The 11946-nt window shown below is 35.1% G+C and overlaps 1 protein-coding gene and 1 long non-coding RNA gene across 6 annotated transcripts in view; both read left to right on the top strand.

Annotated features, from left to right (window-relative positions):
• Positions 1-11946, top strand: part of LOC117182365 (UDP-N-acetylglucosamine--dolichyl-phosphate N-acetylglucosaminephosphotransferase) — a 174950-nt gene that overhangs the window by 36332 nt on the left and 126672 nt on the right. The gene's annotated exons all lie outside the window — the stretch shown is intronic.
• LOC117182366 lies at positions 491-1418 on the top strand. Its single transcript, XR_004468302.1, has 2 exons — positions 491-549; positions 1238-1418. It is a non-coding gene; the product is annotated as an uncharacterized LOC117182366 (long non-coding RNA).

Genomic DNA, 11946 nt, shown 5'->3' with positions numbered 1-11946 from the left:
TATTTGCGGCATAAAAAAGGTATGTTTTAAATAAAGTGAATAAAATATTACATGCGTAAACTTTAAATTGACATTACCTAAAATTCCTTACAGCGATTTGGCTGAAAAGGTGAATCGGAACATAACCTCGAAATAATGACAGATCGGCGAGGCATTTTTATTATACTTTCGATTGTTTATTATTTAGCAAAGAAATGTTTTGTGTTTTTGTATGTTTATTACTGACAGTGTTAGCAGTAATAATTTAAACAATAATTACTTAATAATAATTTAAAAATTCATGACTTATTCATAAGTTTAATGAGTAACACCTTATTCCTGAAATTAATAACTGATTTCTATTGTTTGTTTCTTTTCACAGATCGATCATAGATGAAATACACTTCAGGAATGCAGATGGATTTTGTGCAATTCAGCTGGTTCATTTTAATGAACTTTATTGGAAAACCGTTGTCTCTAGACCTTATCCCAAGACTGGGGATTGATCAGCCTAAAATTAATTCTAATTCAATCTGATGGTTTAGAGAAGTATCAAACAAATATTTCGAGGTAATTTATCTTGTCTGAATTTTTATTAATAAAATATTTAGGGATTTTTTTGTATTTTACAAAATTTTTTCTCTGGAACTCATCCTAAAATTTGTTTAGTCAACCAATAAAATAAATGCGAGATTTGTTAGTGATAGAATTGTATCAGAAATAAATCTAGACAAGATATTTCAGGCCAGAATTGTTATTCAAATTTTTTTTACAAATTATTCTATTTTCGAAAAATGCTATCTCTGGATCTGATTTCCAAACTGGCATTCAATCAGCCTCGAAAATTAATTCTAATTCACTTTGATGGTATAGGAGTACCTAAAAGATATCTTGAAGAAATTTAACTTGCCTGCATTTTAATTAATAAAATATTTAAGGATTTTTTTTTGTATTTTATAAAATGTTTTCTCCTTACCTCATCTAAAAATTTGGTTTGATCAGCCACTAAAATAAATTAGAGAATCGTTAGTGTAGCAGAAATAAATGCAGAAGCGATATTTTGTGCCAGAATTTTTATTCCAATTTTTCCAGAATTTTTGCTATATTTATTTATTTTATCATTTCTAAATATTAAATTCATACATGTGTAACTTAAATCCACTCAAAATTTTATTTTAGTGTATTTGGTTGAGTTATCGTTTAAGCTTAAATTATGCCTTTAGAAATGAAGATACAAATTCCGTAAATTTTATTTCAGATGTCATCTTTTCAGTTGGATGTTGTCCTATACATATATTATTGGTATCACCTGTGAAGGAAAATACGCATGACAAACGCTTTTCTCGTGCGATACAGTGGAACGCCATCATATTGATAATATAGTTCTACCTATAAAAATTGTAAACAATTTTTCTATGAATAAAGAAGTTTAATTTAAATAAAGGTGTGATGAAAGGGATTAAGCACCATTTTGACGATCCTTCAGGATATTTGTAGCATTAAAATGGACAAAAAATTGATCCTAATGACTCTTTTCGATAAAAAGAAAATTCTCAGAGTTATAGCATTTTGAAAATTTTTTAAATCAACCGAAATTCCAAAATTGAAGCAAAAAAACGCACGATATGAAAAAAAGTCAGGAAAAGAAAAACATTGCTTTTTAAAATTCCTACAAGACTGTCGTAACAGATTTTTGGATTTTCTAAAAAAATAGAAAATTCAAATTTTGATTGCATAAAAAATAATCAAAAAATTCCATTTTGTTCTCAAACTATGTAGAATACGAGAAAAAATGAATTAACTAAAATTTTTACCCCCAAAAAAAATTGCAATTTCGTTAAGAATCACTTCCTGATAGGACGCGTACTATTTGTTTTATTCGTGAAAAACCTACAGAGCTTTGAGAAACTTAATCTTTGACAATACTTGAATAAGTTATAGACAATTCAGTATTTGAAGACGCATATAAATATTGCCACCTAAAAGAGATCATTTTGATAAAGTTTTATTCAAGCATTCCACATGCAAAGAATAAATATCCGAGCGCGAAGCGCGAGGTGACCCCTTATCGACCGCGAAGAGCGAGATTCAACAGATGCGCCCCCTAAGCGCGCTCAAACTTGCGAGCGAAGTTCCGAAAGTTCATAAGCACTATTTTGACAATTCTCTCGAAGAGGCAAAAAGCGCTCTCAAAAATTGAATTTTCTATTTAGGAAAAAGATTATTAACAGACTAAAAATGTCTAATCTTCTAAGATACCCCAGTACAGAATTAAGGCGTACAAGAATTAATTGAAAGGAGTCTTCGCTTCGTCATTTTATGCTTTGATTGAAAAAGAATTGCTGATGGAGGACAGAGAATTGACGTAGATAATAGATAGAATATTTTATTGGTTGACTAAACCAAATTTTAGGATGAGGTCCAGAGAAAACATTTTCTAAAATTCAAAAAAATCCTTAAATATTTTATTAATTAAAATTCAGGCAAGTAGAATTTCTTCGAGATATCTTTTTGGTACACCTATACCACAAAATGAATCAGAATTAGTTTTTGAGGCTGATTGAATGCCAGTTTGGAAATCAGATCCAGAGATAGCTTTTTTCGAAAATAGAATAATTTCTAAAAAAAATTGAAATAAAAATTCTGGCCTAAGATATCTTGTCTAGATTTATTTATTGTACAATTCTATCACCGAGTCTCTAATTTATTTTATTGGTTGACTAAACCAAATCTTAGGATGAGTTCCAGAGAAAACATTTTCGAAAATTCAAAAAAATCCCTGAATATTTTATTAATAAAAATTCAGACAAGATAAATTACCTCCTAATATTTTTTTGATACTTCTCTATACCATCAGATTGAATTAGAATTAATTTTGGGATGATCAATCCCCAGTCTTGGGATAATGTCTAGAGATAATGGTTTTCCAATAATGTTCATTGAAATGAACCAGCTGAAATGCACAAAATCCATCTGCATTTCCTGATGTGTATTTCATCTATGATCGATCTGTGAAAAAAAACAAACAATGGAAATTAGTTATTAATTTCAGGAATAAGGTGTTACTTATTAAAATTATGAATAAGACATGATTGTTAAATTATTATTAAGTAATCATTGTTTAAATTATGACTGCCGATACTGTCAGTAATAAACATACAAAACCACAAAACATTTCTTTGGTAAATAATAAACAATCAAAAGTATAATAAACATGCCGGGCCGATCTGTCATTTCAAATTGGAAACATAGCAACACCAGCAATGAGCTAAAATTTATTCGTCGGAGTTCTCCAACCAATTTCCATAATTCTTGACGTTGAATCGATCAGCTGATAAGTATTGTTGACAGTGAACCAACCGGCGGGGCTAAGCGTCGGATTCGGCTTGTCTTTCGCCCCCAAGCGAAATTTAATTTTTATTCTTAGAATTGTTTTACACCAGTACACAAAATACACAAGAATATATAACCATGAGAAAATTTGAATTATTTTCTGAAGATGCACATTTCTCAAGATGGGACTTGGACGGATTTTCGAGTATCACCTTATAAGATATTCCTCGATTTTTTAAAATGGAGGCATCTATTTTATCGACGTTAAAAGTTTGTTTCCTATTCCTATAGTATTTTACTAGAAAACTTCCTTCGTAATTATAAACATTTTGATATATGCAACGTTCCTTAGTGCTTTCTGTATAATTTCCTAAATCCTGAACACGATATCTCGATCCGTGTGGACGTAGTGAGGACAAAAAAATGAAAATCATTTCATTTTCTACACAAAAATTTTATGAACGAACTTAGTCTCGTGATCTCGACTTTATTAACATTCAAAATTTCTTTTTTTCTCCGTTAGAAATCGCTGAAAATGCTCCAAAAATAATAATAGATTACGTGTGTGTAGATGCTAAATTTTTATTTGCAACGAAGGTGCAAATTTTATTGCTTATATTAATTTTTTTTAAGTTTTAGACGATTTGGTCCAAAATTTATGTCAGTGCTCAATATACGCGAATCAAAAGATCTGAAATGCATCAAACCAAGAATTATCTGCAGAGTGTTATAACTCGAATGGTAATATCCTATTTCATCCATTTATAAATAAACTTTCATAAAAATTATAAACATATTGATGTATACAAACGTTCTTTAGTGCCTTTTATTTAATCTGTCAAATTTGAAACACGATACCTCAATCCGTGTGGACACAGTGAACACCAAAAAAAATGCTCATATAACCGGGGACTAGTTTGGCCACGTGGTCACCGAAGAGCATGCCCTTAAAGCTGAGCAATCGGGGAATTTACTTCACATTATTACTGATATAAAAACAACTTCTTGAAAAAAGGAAATGTTACAGTTGTTTAAATAAATGCAAATTTTAAAAATTGATAGATTTTTTCTATTTGTTTGAAAAAAATTTAAGTACGCAAAAAAAGCATGTCATAATGGTATCATATTATAGATTTTAGGAAGGAGAACAATTTTCCATAATGAACTACTATTCACATCTTGCGTCTTTTCCGAGAAAAATGAGTGTTTAATCGTTTAAAACGAATGAATCTTTTTCCACAAAAACGTTTGTAACGATTTTTTCTGAGTCTAACGGGTCCCCTCATTCGTCCTAGCCGTGTGACCGCGAAAGTAAGATCTCGTTAAAATCCTAAACATTACCCCCATCTTCCAGACATGTTACGAATATCCAGTATATCAAATCCATGGTGGAACGTGACTAGTGCTTGTATTGATCCTCTCAATGGACGCATTCATCTTAAGAGAGTTGACGATGAGAAAGGAAATTAAAATATCTATTATTAAATCTTAACGTAAAACAGAAAGTTTGATAAGTTTTACAACATTTCGATTTAACTGACCTGCAGCAGTTTTAAGAGATACTGAACGAACTTGACTATCAGAGACTGGGCAGACTTTAATTACGCGGGCCAGAGGCCATTTTGTTGGAAGAAGTTTTTACTAAAGTAACTGTGAAAGATCTCCGATACTTACGGGATGTTTCTCCTTCTGTCATTTTGAACGAACTTGAACTTCGTGTAGATACTCGAAAGACCATCTGTTCTATAAAGTTTTATACATTTGCGTTAGGAGTTGCTAATGTGCAGATGGACTGAGCTTATCATTTAGAATTCAAGGTCGTTCTTTAATAATTGAATTGGTTTCGAATTCGGGCAGGCTACTACCTGAGTAAGGGACGTCCTTATTTCTTCGAAAGTAAGGGTGGTGTCACCCAGAACTCGCTGCATACGGTGTGTGACGATACAAACTCCTGCCTCCCAAAGCTCACCGAAATTTGGAGCTGTAGGCGGATTAAATTTCCACTGAATTTGGTTATCTGTAAGATAACGGACAATTTTAGAGTATACAGTTGATGCTGCAGAAAACATTTAACGCACTTGTCGATAAGTTCCCATGAACTTGGCGCCGTTGTCACTAAACAAGGTCTTTCATATTCCTCGACATGCTGAAAATGTCTATAAAGAGTCGATCAATGCGTCCGTGGTACAATCGGAAGCAACCTCAAAATGAACTGCTCGAGTAGCGCAACAGACGAAGCGGACAATATAACCTTTATAAGCCTTGTGACCCCGTCGTCAGGAAGTATGTATAAAGATGAGACCTACCTAGTGGATACTAGTCTCAGCAAAAGGTCGAAAAGTTTAGTTGACCCTGAAGGGTGGCAATGGAGCCATTGCCTAAGGAGAAGGTAACGCTTTACGTCGAGCGCCTATCATAAAACGACTCAACACCCTTTTCATTACAGTGGTCATATCTTCTCCGAAGATATAAGAGGGTTAATTTGAGCCTCCATGCATCATAAGCTTATGGCCATTCCTGATGATTGAAGATGAAAGAATCCTTGGAAATAATGTATGGACATCGCTCGGCATAGTCCAGTAAGGCGTGAGGCTAACAACCTCCAAAATGTAACAAGCCATCTTCATCAAAGAAGGGAAGAGGATTGGCCAATTCACTTCCGTGTACCAGTGGTAGTCGCTTCTGAATGTTATGGATTTTTTTGCATATTTTTTTCGTTAAGTATATCGGATCAGGCGTCGCAGAGCCAGTATAAGCATAATGGATGTGAGATGACAGAGTGGCTGTCGGTGCACTTCATGCGGAGCAGTGCCAATAATTTCAGATAGAGAGCTGTGACTCTCAATAACTTCATCGAGGACGAGTATTTCTTGAGAAGTGGCCAAGTCTTCAATTATTGAGCTAACCAAGGTAAACCCTGCTACAAAATCTGTTGATCCTCTTACTTTGATGGTGCAATTTCTCTTGAAACGCATTCGGAGGGGTTGTCGCTTTTTGGTATATGACCATAGATATGAAGGTACTGAAGATGACAAATTCAGCACAGATCTTATGTGTAGCGTGTGGGGTGATCAGTGATGTAAGTTCTGGTAGTTCAGCGCGTAACTAAAGCTAAGTTTTGATGTGACCAGAGGGTAAAGATTGATCCTAATCCAGTTTGAGAGCCGACAGACTCTGCATAGAAATTTTGACTCGGACTATAATCGGAGCCCACCATTCTATGGGATCTAAGATGCAAAAAATCTCAGAGAATCCAGTCTTCTTATTCACCAAGGTCAGCTTTCCTGGTAGTTGAATCCGAAATATAAAAGCAATCGAAAGCTGGTTGACGCGAACTTCACAATTCTCTGAAAGTAGGATCCTGGTCAAAACAAAAAAGATTAGATATCTCTAGAAATTCAGGTGTAACTCCTTTTAAAACATCCTATCGGTTCTTTGTTGTTGCCTGAAGATACCTTGGACGTGTTGGTGGTACCAAGTTCCGAATACTCAACCGCTTCCTAGATGTCCACCTTGCCCACCAAAAAATTATGTAAAGCATCGTACTTCGCCTGCGCAGTTAAAGGTCTTAAGCTGCCCTCCCATGATTTGCGAGTCGTAGTGTCCAAACGTTGAACAAGCATATGAATAAGTAGGTGATACCACTTTTCAGTTGTACATTTCAAAGAAGCCAATGCTTCTACGACCTCAATGAGGTCGTTTAACAATGAACCACACTCCACAGTGGGTATACCAAGCCGTTGTGAAGTTGCCGCTGCATCTCTAGCTAACTTGATGCAAGTGTCCCCACGCTTCTACGCCGATGCGCCTGATGCCTTGGCGCATAAATACTCGTTTAAATTGTCATTGACAATTGCAATAATAAATCACTATTGCACTGTTACAATCACAAATTTGAATCATTTTAAAAAGTTTCAAGAAAAAATTTCGTAATTCCAAATTTTGATCATAGAAAATACAATGAGCGTGATAAAATGTTGGTAACCCGATAATAAGAACATCTCGTTGTGGTTAAGCAATTACCTTATGATGATGGAAATAGATTTCCTTTAGCCCAAACTATATTAGAAAATAATATTTACGTCGATGATGTTTTGTTTGGTGCAGATAGTCAGATTGAGGCTAAACAGGCGCGAGCTCAAGTAACACTGTTATTGGAAGCTGGCGGTTTCCATTTGCGAAAATGGGCCACAAATGAACCCGAACTATTGGAAGATTGTCCCTCGGGAGAACAGGAACGTGCTGCCCAATTTCCTTTAGCGGAGGATGCTCAGATAAAGGTTCTAGGTTTATTTTGGGATCCTCAGCCTGATTCATTCCTTTTTAAATGGACTTCTTCTTTAGTACTTTGGCTGCGTAAACTCGACTGGGACGAAAGACTACCTGATGATCTTGAAATTCAATGGTTACATTATCATGGTTCTCTGGAAAAATTAGAAGCACTTAAAGTCCCGAGATGGACACAACAATTGCAGACAAACTCTGAATTCGAGCTTCATGGTTTATCTGACGCTTCGTCAAAAGTTTATTCAGCTTTCGTTTACATTAGAATTCTTAGTGAAGATTTAAAGGAGGCTTATGTTTGCTTAATGTTGGCTAAATCTGAGGTAGCTCCTGTTAAACATGTATCAATTCCTCGTTTGAAGTTGTGTGGAGATGCGTTGCTAACTAAGACACTTAAGTTTGTCATGGAAACTATGCCATTATATAAAATACCTATTTACTGTCACATTGATTTCGTAACAGTTTTGGCTTTGCTAGAAAAACATTCTTGCAATTGGCCTGTGTTTGTCGCCAATAGAGTTTCCCTAATTCATGAGCTGGTACCTCGCGCGAAATGGCGATACATTTCTACTGAAGATAATCCGGCCGACTGCGCTACTCGGGGTTTTACGCCCGAAAAATTGATAAGGCATTCCTCATGGTGGCAAGGCCCACCTTGGTTAACGTTGCATTTCTCAAAATGGGCTGAATATCGCCACGCAGACCCCTCACAATCAAATTTAGAACAGCGGCCACTAGAGAGGCTTCATGTTTTGAGTGTGATCAAAAGTCCATTTAACTTGATGCCTAAATTCTCTTCTTGGCCAAGATTGCTTTGCGTAACGGCCTATTTTTAAAAGGTTTATTGATACCTTCGTGTTCAAGCACTCAAAACTTAATAAGCCTAAACCTAAATTTTTAACCATTTCTCTTTATGCGATTAAAAGACAACAAGTTTGAATCCATTTTTGAATTCCAACAATCTCTTAAGGTTAGGTGGAAGACTATGGCATGCTCCTATTAGTTTTGATGAGAAGTATCCTATCATGTTGCCGCGTCACCATATAAGTGAGCTTATCGCCACGCATGCTCACTTTCGATCTTTACACGGTGGTCAGCAATTAACTTTACATACACTCAGACAGAGTTAATAGATTTTATGAGCTCGCTGTTTGGTTAAATGACTGATCAAAGGTTAACTGGAGTGCACACATGAGAGAGTGGCTCTGTCTCAACAACTTATGGGGGACTTACCTGAATTTAGAGTAACCCCAAATCGTCCATTCATACATTCTGGTGTGGACTATGCAGACCCATTTAATGTTTGCTTTGCTTCCGGTCATGGCAGAAAGAGTTACAAAACTTACGTTACGCTTTTCGTATGTTGTTGTACGCGAGCTGTCCATTTGGAACTCGTTTCTGATTATTGATCTGCCGCTTTTCTCGCCGCCTTTCACCGATTTTTTTCATGGCGAGGAAGACCTGTACATTTGGACAGTGATAATGGTACGACATTTCACGGTGCTGACCGGGAATTAAACAATTGCCTATTGCTCCTCTTTCAAATGATCCTGAACACTTTTCCTATCTTACACCTGGACATTTTCTGATTGGAGCCCCTTTGACCAGCATTCCAGAACCCTCATTCGAATTTACTCCAGAAAATCGTTTAAATCGATGGCAGTTAATACAACAAATTTTACGAATTTACGGGTGAAGATGGGGTGTTGTTTATTTACAGTCTTTACAAAAACGCTGCAAATGGTTCAACAAAGAGCTAAATCTTGTGATCGGTTAAATTATTCTGTAAACTTAGTGGATTATGGCGGGCAGCTAACACTATTAAATTTTTGTTAAATTTATCTCTGTGGTTCTCAAAAATGGTCTTAGTCTGCCAAGTATTCTATACTTGAAATAAAACTTGAACTATTCATTACTTCTAACGATTCTTATCTGTCTATTCCAGATCTTACAAAATTAAATATTTATAAACGTAAGCATTAAACAGTTTGGAAATAATAAATACTTGACTCAAGGTTGACAATTTCAACCTGCATCAATTATGATGCGAATTGAAATTTTAAAATTCTGTTAGGATTATAAAAGAGTTTAAAGTCCTTTACTTCCTTAAAAGTGCTGACGCATTTCTTGCCTGGCAGGTGCAAAATCCCAGTGAAGGCGTTTGCCAATACGAAGTTTTCGCGTACTTATAAAAAAATGCGAAAAGTCGCACGACATTGCCCTTCCTTCCTAATCCAAATTCCGCAATTCTGTAAAAATCTCTACTTGATTTACCCCAATTTTGAACTGACGAGGCACATCGGACAAAAATCATCATCGCAGTCACTTGGGCAACCTGGCACGAGTCGAAACTACCCAGACATTTATCTATCTGAGTCGGAATCGAATTAATCTAAGGAATTCTTTGTCATTGGGAAATATAGCCCACAAAACGCGAAGCTAGGTTCCGGCTCAAGGAGAGTTTTTTTACGCTTTCAGTACGATTTTTACGATCCGGACGAAAAATTAAATAATTCTCCGTCCGACCGGAGGCAGGCCCATAATGCAAGTGTTTTTGTTTGTTGCCGCGCTCTATCGGATCTATGTAAATAACTAAATTATAAATTAGCCTAGACGAAATTGCACCTTTTCGAATCTCAAAAAGTCAATTGTCGTTAGATAATTGAAGTGAAAATTTTTTATTTTTCCTGCTTGAGACGGAGGAGAACAATTTAAAAAAAAGGTACATTCCTTCCTCTTTCTATCGCCTTTCTTCACTTCAGCGGCAGACTAAGGAACACAGCTTAGCCATACATCATTGCAATTATTCTATTGTCATTTTTAAGGATTGTCATCTGTAGAATTTTGTATACTTGGTGAAAAAATAACAAAAAGACGCTTTAATCAGGCGAATTATATAGTTATGGTAGTAGTGTCTCAATGCAAACGTTCAGGTGAACTCACGAATATTAAGTACTTCCAAATTACATAAAAAAACCCGGGCATTAAATTGCCAGGGGACCTCGCAGGATAGTCATATATGTTTGCAGGCAAAAATATTTGTTCAGAACGAATGGCGCAATGTTCAAAGTTGGCGAAATCAAGTTTTTGGGAGATTGCGATCAACTTATTTATTTGCGAAAAAAAGTTTAATCGTTCCTACAGTCCAGATTTATCACTCTGCGACTACCACATGTTTAACCACTGAAAGAGACCCTCGGAGGTCAAGGATTCAACACCGACGACGAGGTAGAGGAGTTCGTGCGCACATGGCTGTCCGAATTGCCCAAGGAATTCTTCGATACCGGCATCAAAAAACTTCGTAAAAGGTGGGCAAAATGCGTAACTTGTGAGAGGAAATACCTAGAAAAACTGTAAATTTTTGTAAATTTTTTCGATAGTAAATAAACGTGTCAGAGTATTTGTCTCGATCATATTTGAACCACCCTCGTACATCCATCGAAGTCTTTGAAAATATGTCTTTCATGAAGCTGAAAGTATTATGCAAAATTTGAGCTCAAAATGATAAATAGTTTTTGAGAAAAGCTATTTGTTATTAAAAAAGGTACTGTTGTTTTGTTGTGACTAAGTTTTTTTGGCCGGTCGCAAAGCCATAAAAGTGAACAAATTTTATTCCTAAAGAGTTGTAGTGTAATGTACACTTAGCGGCTAATTGAATGTCGAGTATTAAGTACGTTAAAAATGGCTGCGAAAGAATAGTACGTTTTTGTCTTATAAACAAATGAAATAACATTTGTAATTTTCATCATAAACAATCAGAATTACAGTCAATGGAAACTTACTATTTTTACGTGATTTTACGATGAAAATATTTTCTGTGCGTTAATTTAATTCACGCGTCCAAAATGTAACAATTGGACGTATCTCATGAAAGAATAGAAATTTTGAGATGCTTTTTTTTTAAATTTCAACTACCTTTTTGCGCTGATTACAAATTTTGCAGTAAAAACATGGGAAACGCACGTCTAGTGCCTGAAAGGTAAGTTTACATTGTGATATTTTCACTGATTGAACAATTATTGAAATAATTTTTCGGTATAATGTAAGTATCAGTTTATCGTTTTAACATTTATTCAATGTTTAAAAAATGCAGACTTATGTCAGTAATTGTTCAATTAGTAAAAATATCACAATGTAAACTACCTTTCAAGCACTAGAAGTGCGTTTTCTGAGTTTTAAATGTAAAATTTGTAATTAGCGCATTTGCTCTTAAATAAACCGCTATTGTCAACACTATTTCCGTAATTGATTTTTCTGAAAATTTTACAACAATCAGTATCACTATCCATCTAATAATATTCACCAATTTCAACTGTATATCTTGAAAATTAAGACTGCAATAATTGCTAT

Source organism: Belonocnema kinseyi, chromosome 10 (assembly GCF_010883055.1).
Source record: "Belonocnema kinseyi isolate 2016_QV_RU_SX_M_011 chromosome 10, B_treatae_v1, whole genome shotgun sequence".
In the NCBI taxonomy this organism is placed as follows: Eukaryota; Metazoa; Arthropoda; class Insecta; order Hymenoptera; family Cynipidae; genus Belonocnema; species Belonocnema kinseyi.
The sequence above is the reverse complement of the archived record's forward strand: the minus strand, read 5'-3'. Positions and strand labels throughout refer to the sequence as shown.